The sequence below is a fragment of the Schistocerca nitens genome, chromosome 4 (genome assembly GCF_023898315.1).
Source record: "Schistocerca nitens isolate TAMUIC-IGC-003100 chromosome 4, iqSchNite1.1, whole genome shotgun sequence".
Lineage (NCBI taxonomy): Eukaryota > Metazoa > Arthropoda > Insecta > Orthoptera > Acrididae > Schistocerca > Schistocerca nitens.
Window position 1 is genome coordinate 78,782,591 of NC_064617.1, and position 11,914 is coordinate 78,794,504.

At 44.7% G+C, this 11,914-nt stretch overlaps 2 non-coding genes across 2 annotated transcripts; both read right to left on the minus strand.

Annotated features, from left to right (window-relative positions):
• Positions 1-8,576: 8,576 nt before the first annotated feature.
• On the minus strand, positions 8,577-8,695 carry LOC126254580 (U5 spliceosomal RNA). Its single transcript, XR_007546246.1, has one exon. It is a non-coding gene; the product is annotated as a U5 spliceosomal RNA (small nuclear RNA).
• Positions 8,696-10,819: 2,124 nt separating this feature from the next.
• Positions 10,820-11,027, minus strand: LOC126254361 (small nucleolar RNA U3). The gene has a single exon (XR_007546060.1). It is a non-coding gene; the product is annotated as a small nucleolar RNA U3 (small nucleolar RNA).
• Between the last annotated feature and the right edge of the window lie 887 nt (positions 11,028-11,914).

An 11,914-nucleotide genomic window follows, 5' to 3' on the forward strand; every position in this document is an offset into this window, starting at 1 on the left:
CCGTGGTGTGATGCTTTATTGTGTTGGAATTCGAACTTCCCGTCGTTTTTCTGGGGGAGGGGGGTTAGGTTAGTGGATGTAGCCCAATTGACCTATCTTCCGCCAAAATTCAAACATCCAGCCAGGGGGGTATAGCACTTGTGTCATCAACTGACGTCACAGCCGCCATCTTGGATGATGTCATGCACTGTGCACATTAGTACACGTTAGCCCAACAACATAGGTTGGTAAGGGGACGTGGTGGTCGGTTGAGGATCATGGTGGAGACTAACTGTGGTTGAGGATCATGGTGGAGACTAACTGTTTGCTTCCAAGTCCAGATGGGCGTGGCATTCACGAAAATTCATGCCAAGTCCACGGTAGCACTCTCTGTTGGTGTCAATATGTACTAGGCCTCTTGGTGGACACACTGTTTGCCGCCATCTTGGATAACGGTACTTGCGTCATCACCACTCGTCATGGCCGCCATCTTGGACGACAGCGCCTTCTGGTGATGGCTCTGTGTTCTAGGTCAGTTTAAGTCCGAACCTCATGGTGAAAATACTGTTTCCCATCATCTTGGATTATGTCACAGATGAGAGAGCTCTCTGGTGGTGGCACTGTATACAAAGTCAGTTGGAATCTGGACCTCGTGGAGACCACATCGGGTGGCCGTACTGCATGAATTCGTTTAAATAAAGACTTATGTCCAGCACTGGTCGAGTCCTTTTCCCACGAATCCTTAGGTGGCGGCAGTGGTCGGGTGACTGAGGTTAGTCCAGGTGTCCTTTCTTTCGCGCCATTTTCTTAGCTTAGTAGAGATATGTGAACTGCCCTTTTTTACAGCTAAAATTCAAACTTTGCGCCGGATCATAGGAAGAAGTGGCGGTGGGAAGACTTAGGTTAGTGGAGGTAGCCTAAGTGACCTATCTTCCTGCCATTTTCTTAGCTAAGTAGAGATATGCGAATTGACCTTTATTTACAGCCAAAATACAAACTTGGCACCAGTTCATATGAAGACAAAGTGGTCGGATGACAGGTTAGTGTAGGTAGCCCAAGTGACCGCGATTTTCTTAGGTTAGTAGAGATAACTGTGGTGTGATGCGTTATCCTGTTGGAATTTGAACTTCCCACCATTATTCTGGGTGTGGGGGTCAATGCATTTTTCCGCCAAAACCACCATCTTGGATAATGGTACTTGCGTCATCAGCAACCGTCATGGCAGTCATCTTGGATACATCTGGCAACAATGGAAAGTGGGGAAGTACCGGCTTTGTTCCATTACTGGTGTGAACCGCCCAGTTTGACTCCACTGTTTGGAGTGCTGAATAATATTGATGCCTACTCCTTGGAGTTATAACTTTTGATTTATGTTTATTCTGTTCCTTGGTTACTGTTTTTGTTGCTTATAAGTTACCTATAGCAACTGTGCATCTTTTCCTATAATACCCAGTAATAAACCGTTAAGTATATTCTCAGTGCGTGTTTGAATATTTATTAAGAACGGGTAGCTTTACACGACGAAAATATACCCGTCAGTGGTGACCCCGACATGATTCGCACTGCGAAAACTGGTCCCTAGAAAAAACTGAATACAGAAAAGAATCACCTGCAGTATCGAGATTGGCTGTTCGCCTCCAACCGTTTTGGCCACATAATCCAGTTCTATGGTTCACTTAGGTTGAAGCCAGCTTTTTCTATGCCAGAATTACAACAGATGTGATTAAGTTTGCTAAGTCAGCTCGAGAAACGCTACGCTTCTGAAGTTCAAGATATAATCACTGACCGAGAATGCATACAGACTGAGCTTAATCATAGAGTTGCAGCATCACAGGAAGACCGTAGCAGACAAGTGCTGACTCAGGAAGATACAGGCGACAGCAAACCGTCTCAGTACCTGCGTCACCACCGCAGCAAGGTGGACATCGGAACAGTGCTCGACAATTATCTGCATACGAAATAGAGTAGCTGGTCTGCTGCCACAGGAAAAGGCGTTCACTGCATCGCAGACAGAGATGTCCTTGGACACTGTTACGGAACTGGGCGACCGCGTCCAAGATGCCATCGCTCCGGACCTACGGGTTAGTGCTGTGACAATAGCTGGTAGAGTCGCATTTGTGGACCTTCCCATTTCACTTGCAGTTTACTATGCTCTGTCCGCCAAAGTTGATGCACTGAGCGCACAGATTGGCACACTGTTGTCACAAGGGGGTCCTAGTCGCTACAGAGGACATAACTGCGAACAATCTAGGAACCATTCCTCGACTTAATCTGTGTCAGATGCTGGTCCAACCACTTGTTGTTACCACAGAAGATTTCGGGAGCAGGCTAAAATGTGCACTAGACCCTGCCCCTACCCCAATTCAAACGGCGGTCCGGTGTAGGCGCCACTGACTGCTCAACTACATCCTGGTGCCTACTCATTACTGTCAGGGTGTCAGGCTGGAAGTATTTAATAGACACAGGGTCCGACCTTGGTATCCCTCTCAGAGCGTCACTGCACTGTTGCAGGCCATCCACTGCATTTAGCTTGTCTGCCGCAAATAATTCAATAATTGCGACGTATGGCATGCGGCGTGAAGAATTGAATTTGGGGCTCTGCCGTCAATTCACATGTAAGGTGGCTATAATTTCGCAACTTACAAGAACTCATCCACATACCTTTTCGGGATCTACAAACACAATTAGGTATCATGTGTGGGTTGTACATCGTATATATGAATACATATAGGAGACTGACATTGTCACATACGTATTGTAAATAATTGTAAATGTTTATTGCATGAAACGTGATGGAGTGTCTTTATTATCAAAACGGCATAATGGATGATTGCCTATACTAGTAGAGGTTGAAGCGCCACTGGAGTTGAAACGGCAGGCAGAACTCAAGCTCTGGGTGGAAGGCCTGCACAGGTGTTGGTCCTGCTCAAATACAGGAAGTAGCTAGACAGACGTAGTGGCACCTGAGCTCTGGAGCACAATAGGGTGACGGCCGGCCGCTATTGTAGTAGCGGCTGGAAGGATAACCGGATAATATTCCAAACGCTGAAAATCTTGGACGCAGGTGAGAGGAACCACGCAGGATGGGTTATTTGGAAGGATTTTTACTGAGAAGTGTACCATTGTACGAGTATAGGTTTTACCTTGCAAACTTTCCGCTCTGGACGACAAAAGACTAAAATATGACTGGTCGGCGTTCGGAAGAATCTCTAGAGAGGGAGAGTATTCCGTGGTTTCGGGAGTATGATTCGTTTTCGGAATTACGATGGTGGGGGAGTCAAGCCTTGCTAGGAAGCCAGCGCTGGGGAGACGTGGTCTTCCGTTGTGAACGCCCATGTGTGATGGTAGCTCAATATCAGCTTTGTTGATTCATGCAGATTTGCTGTCCTTACTCAGGAGAATTTATAAAATGGCTGTGAGCACTATGGGACTTAACATCTGAGACCATCAGTCCCCTAGAACTTAGAACTACTTAAACGAAACTAACCTGAGGACATCACACACATCCATGCCCGAAGCAGGATCCGAACCTGCGACCGTAGCGGTCGCGCGGTTCCAGACTGAAGCGCCTAGAACCACTCGGCCACACTGGCCGGCGGAGAATTCATAGTTAGAACAGTTAGGCACTGTACTGATGCGAACCAATATGATTCTGGACTTCACCTCCGGGTTGGAAGTCGTCATTGAGTACACAGCGTTCAATAATTGAGAGCACTTCCTCAGCATATGCTTACGTTGAGACGTTATTTGAACTTGTGGCTGGGAGTTCGCGTTTCTCGTCTGTAGAACACAGAGAGGAGGAGACAGTATCGGAGTATATTAGTCAGAGGACCGCCTTCTGCCGCCCTAGTGTTTGAAAGAGTTTGTTTGTGGCTGGAGTTCTTCCATCGCCGCAGACGAGTACGAGAACCATCAATTCGACGCACCAGACGCAGTACATACGGTGATATCGCAGATTGCTTCGGCTTATTAGGGCTATAAAAGCTAAACAGCTGTGATCAAGTTAATTTATTGCCATTGAGGTTGCACACCACCGTAGATCATCTTTGAAAGTAGTTTCTTCTAGTGTTAGGTACATGATGATGTCAGTTATTTCGTGTTATTGATATTAGACCGTGCACTCATAAGAAGGGGCTGAGTTGGGCAATTGATTAGTAATTTTACTTAGGATATGTAAACTGCGTAATATAAAGGTTTTTTAAAAGATCTACAATAAATATATAAGCAGGAACAACGTTTATCATTTAGTAGGATTGGTTGCCTTCATCATTCATTTATGTTTATATTGTAATTTGTACAATTAAAAGATCCTAAGATCTACTTCAGGGGGTAATCAGACAGGGCCAAATCTTCATTTTGGCGTTTATTATTTTCCGTTGCACACATTCATTTTACACCCACCTGGAGTAGCATCACAGAACTTTCCTGTAGCAGACGTGGCCGAAGCAAAGATCGGTGCCGATTTATTAGCTCACTATCAGCTCCTACCGGATCTAGCAAATTTCCGCCTAATAAACAATGTTACCGGACTTACAACCACTGGGTACCATCGCGATGCCAGGACACACAACATCAAGGTTATACAGGTTGCAGACGTGGAGTATCGCTCGCTGCTGCACGAGTTCCCGACCTTAACGTGACCTCTAGCGCGCCACAGCACGATAAGGTCCACTACATAAAAAAATAAGTGCTTAACATTAATAACATGATAAAATACTGCCCCAAGAATAGTACTATCATACTATATTCACATAAGAACATTTATTTGAACCATTATTATTTTAAGAATTATCATTGGAGCAATAGGAGCCTGTGTCTTGCCGGCCGAGACGATTGGCTCCAGGACGCCTCGCCATTGCTAGAACAGAACTCGACACGATGTTACGAGAAGGTATCATCCGACCCTCAAATAGTCCATGGTCAACTGCACTGCATTTAGTACCCAAAAAGGGAGGAGCCTGGCGCCCGTGTGGCGATTACAGAGCGCTCAACTCATGGACCGCGCCTGATCGCTACCCAGTGCCATTACTAAAAGACTAGAGCCACGCACTGCATGGAGCCACTGTATTCAGTGTTATAGACTACACAAAAGCGTATACCCAGATTCTGTGACAACAGAAGACATTCCAAAGACCGCTATTATTACGACATTTGGGTTGTATGAAAACAAGTTTATGACCTTCGGCCTGCGTAATGCTGCTCAAACCTGGCAGAGGTTCATCGATTCTGTCTTGCGTGGGTTGAACTTTTGTTTTGCCTATCTGGGCGATGTGTTAATGTATTCATCGTCCAAGGAGCAAACATCGCCAGCACCTGAGAGAAGTTTTTGAGCGTTCTGAGAAGTACGGCGTGGTGTTAAACACAGTTAAATGTGTGTTTGGCTAACATCAAGTCGATTTCCTGGGTCATCGAATATCTTCATCGGGCTGATTACTACTCACTGAGAAGGTTGAAGCCATATTGCAGTTACTGAAGCCACCTACAATAAAAGAGGTACGCAGATACTTACGAATGCTCAATTTTTACCGCCGTCATTTACCACGCATTGCCGCACAACAGGCGCCGTTGAACAAGGTTAAGAGCAGTTCTCCTGTGCAGTGGACCGAGGAGGTGAATGCGGCTTTCGAAGTAACCAAAAAGAGCCCAGAACAAGCAGCAGTGCTGGCGCACCCCAAGCTCGAAGCTTCACTGGCATTAGTGGTGGATGACAGTCAGTCAGCCATTGGTGCAGCCCTCCAAGAATGGGTGGAAGATTCCTGGCAGCCGCTGGCTTATTTCCCGCACAAGCTGTCACGTGCACAACAAAGACAGGGCACATATGATGGGAACTTTTAGCCATATATCAAGCAATCCAGTACTTTTGACCACAGGTTGAGGCACGAGAGTTTGTGATATACACTGACCACAAGCCTTTAACATATGCCTTCAAGAAAAACAGCAACACTTGCTCTCCACGGCAGTACAGCCAATTGGAATTTATTAGCCAGTTTAGTAAGGACATCCACCATATGTAAGTCATCACCAATGTGGTTGCGGACTGCCTCTCTAGAGTGGCCAGCGTCTCACAGTCTGTGGACATGATGGCGCTTGCCAGGGCGCAACAACAAGATTCCGAGCTACACACCATATTTAACGACGACACAGCACCACTCAAGTTACAGCAAGTCAACATTCCTGGCGAGAACATGAATTTGTACCGTGAAGTGTCACATGGCAGATCACGCCCTTTTGTTCTCGTTGCATTACACAGACCAGTGTTCGAGTCCTTACATAATCTTTGCCACCCAGGAGTCCGGTCGACATTCAAGCTAGGTTCGTGTGGCCAGGGATAGAAAGAGACTGTCGCGAATGGACGAGAACTTTCCAGCGTTGCCAACTTTGCAAGATCACTCGTCACATTCATCCCTCAATAGGAGAGTTCCCAGACACTTCTTCACGCTTCGCCCATAATCATCTTGATGTAGTAGGGCCACTTCCTCCATCGGATGACCAGCGATACATATTCACAATGACTGACAGACATACGCGATGGCCTGAAGCTGTACCTACGGACACCATCTCCGCTGAAACACTAGCCACCACTTTCACATCAACCTGGCTGGCAAGATTCGGCTGTCCGCTCCATATCACCACCGACAGAGGCCGACAGAGTCAGATTTGTTCACACAGTTGGCGAAGTTCGGTGGCTACGTCCATCACAAAACGACCAGTTACCCTCTGGCAGGCAATGGCATGCTTGAACGTTGGCATCGAACGCTGAAGGCTGCACTAATGTTCCATGGGACATCTTGGACGTCTGAACTACCCATAGTCCTACTGGGTCTACCAGCCACATACAAACCAGATATAGAGTTCTCAGCAGCTGAATTGGTTCATGGCGAGACTCTGTGCCTACCAGGGGAGTTTGTCGACACAGGCCTACTGTCGGAAACGGACTACCAACCAGAGTTCCTTTGCAAGTTATGGTAACATGTAATCCAAATCAAACCCACAAAGGCCTCCAGGCATGGTTCTCCAACAACTTTAGTGCATAACAACCTCGAAAGCTCTTTGCACGTTGTGTTACGTACAGACTGCGTCAAGCCACCACTGCAACCACTGTATACTGGATCCCTACACACGATGGTCATCATATTAAATGGCAAACAGGCCACCGAGTCTCTTAGCAGAGTGGAGCCGGCTTACATTTTCAAGGAGGCATCACCCACCTTATGGTCAAGAGCTCAATGCCTGGCAGATGCAACAACTCGACTTCCAGCACCGCCGCCACAACAGGTCGATGCAGAACCTACACGCACCACTCGATCCGGCCAACATGTCCACTTCCCAGCCAGGTTAAGAGAAGACGCACCACGCTCCGCTTTCACCAGGGGGGGGGGGGGGGGGGGGGGCTTTAGCGACCGCTTCTCGCGTCGATTGCTGTGTCCGCACACGTTAGTTCCGTTCGCGCCATCCAATACATAGCCCGTCGAAAACTGAACACAGATCAAGCATGAAGACGGGAAGGGCATGTACTGAACTGTGATAAAAGGAAAAAAAAAAAAACAGAAATAGTGAATTGTCCAAGCTCAACATCGATCGGATTTCAATAGTCACAACATTGTGTGTGTATGGTCATGGTGTTTGACTGTAAAACGTAAGATCCATGTTCAAATCTGCCTCGTGCCCAATTTTTTTGCTTTCTTACACAAATTGATGAACTGTCCGTCTGTTTATTTAAGTCTCTCTTCTCCTTCTGTAGTCTTGGCAATTGTCAAACTATGCACTGGTTATAGAGTATGAGTCAAAAAAATGGCTCTGAGCACTATGGGACTCAACTGCTGTGGTCATCAGTCCCCTAGAACTACTTAAACCTAACTAACCTAAGAACATGACACACACCCATGCCCGAGGCAGGATTCGAACCTGCGACCGTAGCAGCAGCGCGGCTCCGGACTGGAGCGCCTAGAACCGCACGGCGACCACGGCCGGCAGTATGAGTCATGTGATAATATATTACCAAGCAAGTAAATGTGCTGAATAGTGAGAACAGACCTGATGCCGTATAGGCCTCTCACAGAAATGAAAACAAGTAAACGGGTGTGAACTATGTTACAACAAAGGAATTCGAGAGTTTAAACTTAACGTCGCTGTTGCAAATGGACATTACACCACGACGCAGACACAAAATTGAATACAGCGAACAGCCACGTCAATGACCGGACGGGAGCTCGTAATTTTGGAAAAAAAAAAGGCGGCAAATGGGTGATTTGAACACAGGTCCCCCTTTGAACTCCAACAACGTGACCACACAACCACGATGCCGTGACTACTGAAATCCATTCCATGATGCACATCTTGAGCTTGGACCATTCAGTTTCTTTTCTTTCACAGTTCAGTACCCCTTCTTCCTGTTTTCATGCTTGATCTGTGTTCAGTTTTTGACAGGCTATCCACTGGACCATCCTACTACTAAGGAGGCTGTGGTGGCGCATTTCCCTTGTCATTTAATATCATGCAACTGTTATGAAATAATAATGTAAATTAATGTTACTGCCTTGCAATTCTTAAAAACCAATAGTTAACTTTCAGAAACAATACGTTTGAATTAAATTAGTGGCTCAGCAAAAGCCGAGCACTACAAAAAATTGGTTATAGACTCATTTAGTGTTCCCCTCCACGGAAATCTTTAGTAAAAGGCGAAAGATTTATACGTCTTGAAGGGAAACAAGAGTAACCATCACGGGCACTTCTGCTGTATTTAAGACTTTCCATCGCATCCGTTTTTAACAAGAACACATCAAGTAAATACAATTTTCGGGCATATCTCACCGGAAATCAAGAGTTAATTATTATTGTCTTGGAAAATACATCCTAATTTATGTGGATATTAAGACGTGTGATTACAAACTAAAGCTGTTTCATAAATCAGGACCACTTCTTGCCTCGGCGTGTTGCTGGCTGCCAATTCCCTACTTTCCCTGCGACGCAAGAGATGGCAGCACAAAACATGGCGTCTCTCTCGTAACTACTGTTTGCAGCTGCGATATCCTGCGCGTGGCTCCGCGGGGAGCGGGGAAACAGTCCGTCTTCTCGCTCTCTTTGTATGATGCACACATCAAGCCAACAGCTTTTCAAGAAGCGGGTCCCAGTAAAGCGAAAGACTTTTTTTCCTTTAGTATTCCAATCTCCTTCACAAGAATATGGAAAAAAAAGTATGATTCCACTACATTAAAGCATGCTATCTGAAAATAGTGAGTCGAAAACTTTATAGTTTGTTTCAGATGCCTGGAACCACATTAAACTGCCTCTGATGTTTATACCAGTTACACTGTGATGACACATGCAACTGAATAGGGATTCTTAAAATTATGTATGGAAGAATAAGACTGGTACATTACACACGCAAATCGCTGTTTTTTTTACATAATAACGACTGGAAGTTAAGCATAACACACATTTGTGAGGGTGTGTGACAGACTGATCTGCAGAGTAGCCCGAGGCTTACTAGGTTTTGTTGAAAGTTAATTAGCTGCGATTTGGCTAAGCCAACGGATGTGAACGGCAAATAAAGGTTGTGATAACTGATTTACGTGTAGCGTATTTAATATTTACGTTCGTGACATAATTAGGCCTAAATACAGTCTGCTACATGCCAGTAACACACTTTTCGTCATAAAACTAATACAATGAAGTACAGAATATGTATATTTGATAATGAGTAAGTCTCCGATGAGAGTTTTGATGCATATCATGTTCATACGTTGTACAAAAAGCGACAGTGGACGGAGGAAGAAAGGGGTGCGGGGTTCACTTTAACCTTATTTCGTCCGTTTTTCTGCATTTGCTATTGTTGCTACGCATGCAAAGGCAAATTCGCATTTAATATTACAACTGTGTAAGCCTAATTGCATTAACAAGCAGCGCTTTATACGTAGAAAAAGATCGAGATACACTGTAATGAATCACTTAAATTTAACGGTCATGTGACTTGCAGGTATCGTATCTCTAACATTAACAAGCTGCGCTTTATACGTATAAAAAGATCGAGATACACTGTAATGAAATACTGAGTAAGTTTAACGGTCATATGACCTGCAGGTATCGTATCTATATTACGTATGTCGAAACAAGCATATCATCCAAATTCAACAATTTCCGAATATGAAGTACCCATCAGTTTTTTTTTTTTTTCTAAATAAACCTGTCGCCTTTAGGAGTTCTGCTATAAATAAATCACTGTCAATCAACTAAAACGTCATAGGCACATTCATCGGCTTTCTGTTTTGAGATTTCCTAGATCACTTCAGGCAAATGCGATGGTCCCCTCATCAAGGCCACAGCCCGACCACATGTCCTATCCTTCTATATTATGCTTAGGTATCCTGCGCATGTCTGTATTTTGGGTTCTCGGTTTTAGAAATCTTTATTTGGGGTCGGCCATTTAAGTGATGGCAGACCTAAGTTTGTCCACTGGGCATTACTATGAACCAGTACAACAATAAAGTCGATGGGGATTATTTGCTATACGCTGTTAACAAACCTCGCTTAAAAATTATTTGTTGATACCCCCGCGAATCAATAAAGAAATATTTGGATAATCAGAACACTTAGTCCCTTGGCTATTCATATTAACGAAGGATAGTGATAATCTAACTCGATATTTTTTCCTGCGGTCGTTATTCAACCCATCTGAAATTGTTTAACCCTTCACCTTAACCAAGAAGAAAGTCTAGCGCAGCTCCGCCGTGTTGCCTTGAGTATACTTCTATCTACGTTAGATAGCATCCCAACAAAACCGGACCATCATCACTTCAAGTATAACATATCGAGAACTGTGCTTCATTATTAATAAAATAAAACCACTCGGAAAGCGCCATTCCCTTCCCACGCCCCGTAAGGCTTGGTGAACGATCATCGATTGCAGATGAGATCCTACGAATCCCATTCTGCATGCCTCACGCTCAGGGAAGGCGCTACCACTCATCATCGTGGTTGCGTCTACTCCAGTATTGAACTAGAGAGAGTTGAAGACATACTACAGAAATGATCCTGTGAAGTATGATCTTAACCACCTACGACCCTTCTCTGATACTTATGAACACCGCGGGAGTACACCACTTTCGAGAACAATCAACGCTACTGATTCAAGAGTCAAGTTGGCGCAAAAACTCGTTTTACCTTAACTGAAGATGCACAATCCATGCTTTTTAACAGCATCCTTAAGCTGTATTCCGTATCATACGCAGAAAATGTTCTCATGGATGCTTACACAAATGCAGCGGCGTTCTCCGTAGTTCAGCGCGCCACGTTAGATGGCTCGTTAGTGAGCGACTTCCGAAATACCACCCGTTTGTCAGTGGGGCAAGGTCCACACTTCACAGGCATGTCTGCGTGTTTACAGTGTGGAGGTTATGTTTCTAAAGTTTTACATCAAGAGCGTAACTAAATTAGTCTGATTACTATTTACTGAGTTATATTCGTGCGTGGGCATATTTTACAAATACCCGTTATTAACAGCATATGGCTAGACATAATACTCAACATTTTTTTCATTTTTCGCATCTCGAAAGGGTTAAATTCATTCGAATTACATTTGCGATTTATGTAAACGTTTTTGATCACACTCGCCTTGTGCGTCAATTCCTCATTTTGTTGTTGCGAAGCTTCATTGCTGGGAGATTTGTTTTCTGTCAAACTTGATTATCCTGCCAATATGACTAGCTAAATAATTGCTATGTACATGCTTGAGGTTGCATCCAACGGTATTTCACTTAAATTTGGTGTTATGACTGTGTCTTGTGGTCACCAAAACGAATGTATTTTGAAGTAGCAATGAGTAAGCTGCTCATTTCATTACTGAACCCCCCCCCCCCCACACACACACACATTGTAATTAACGAACATTTCTCTTAGAAGAGCCAAATAATAATGGGTATATCTGAATCAACTTTTC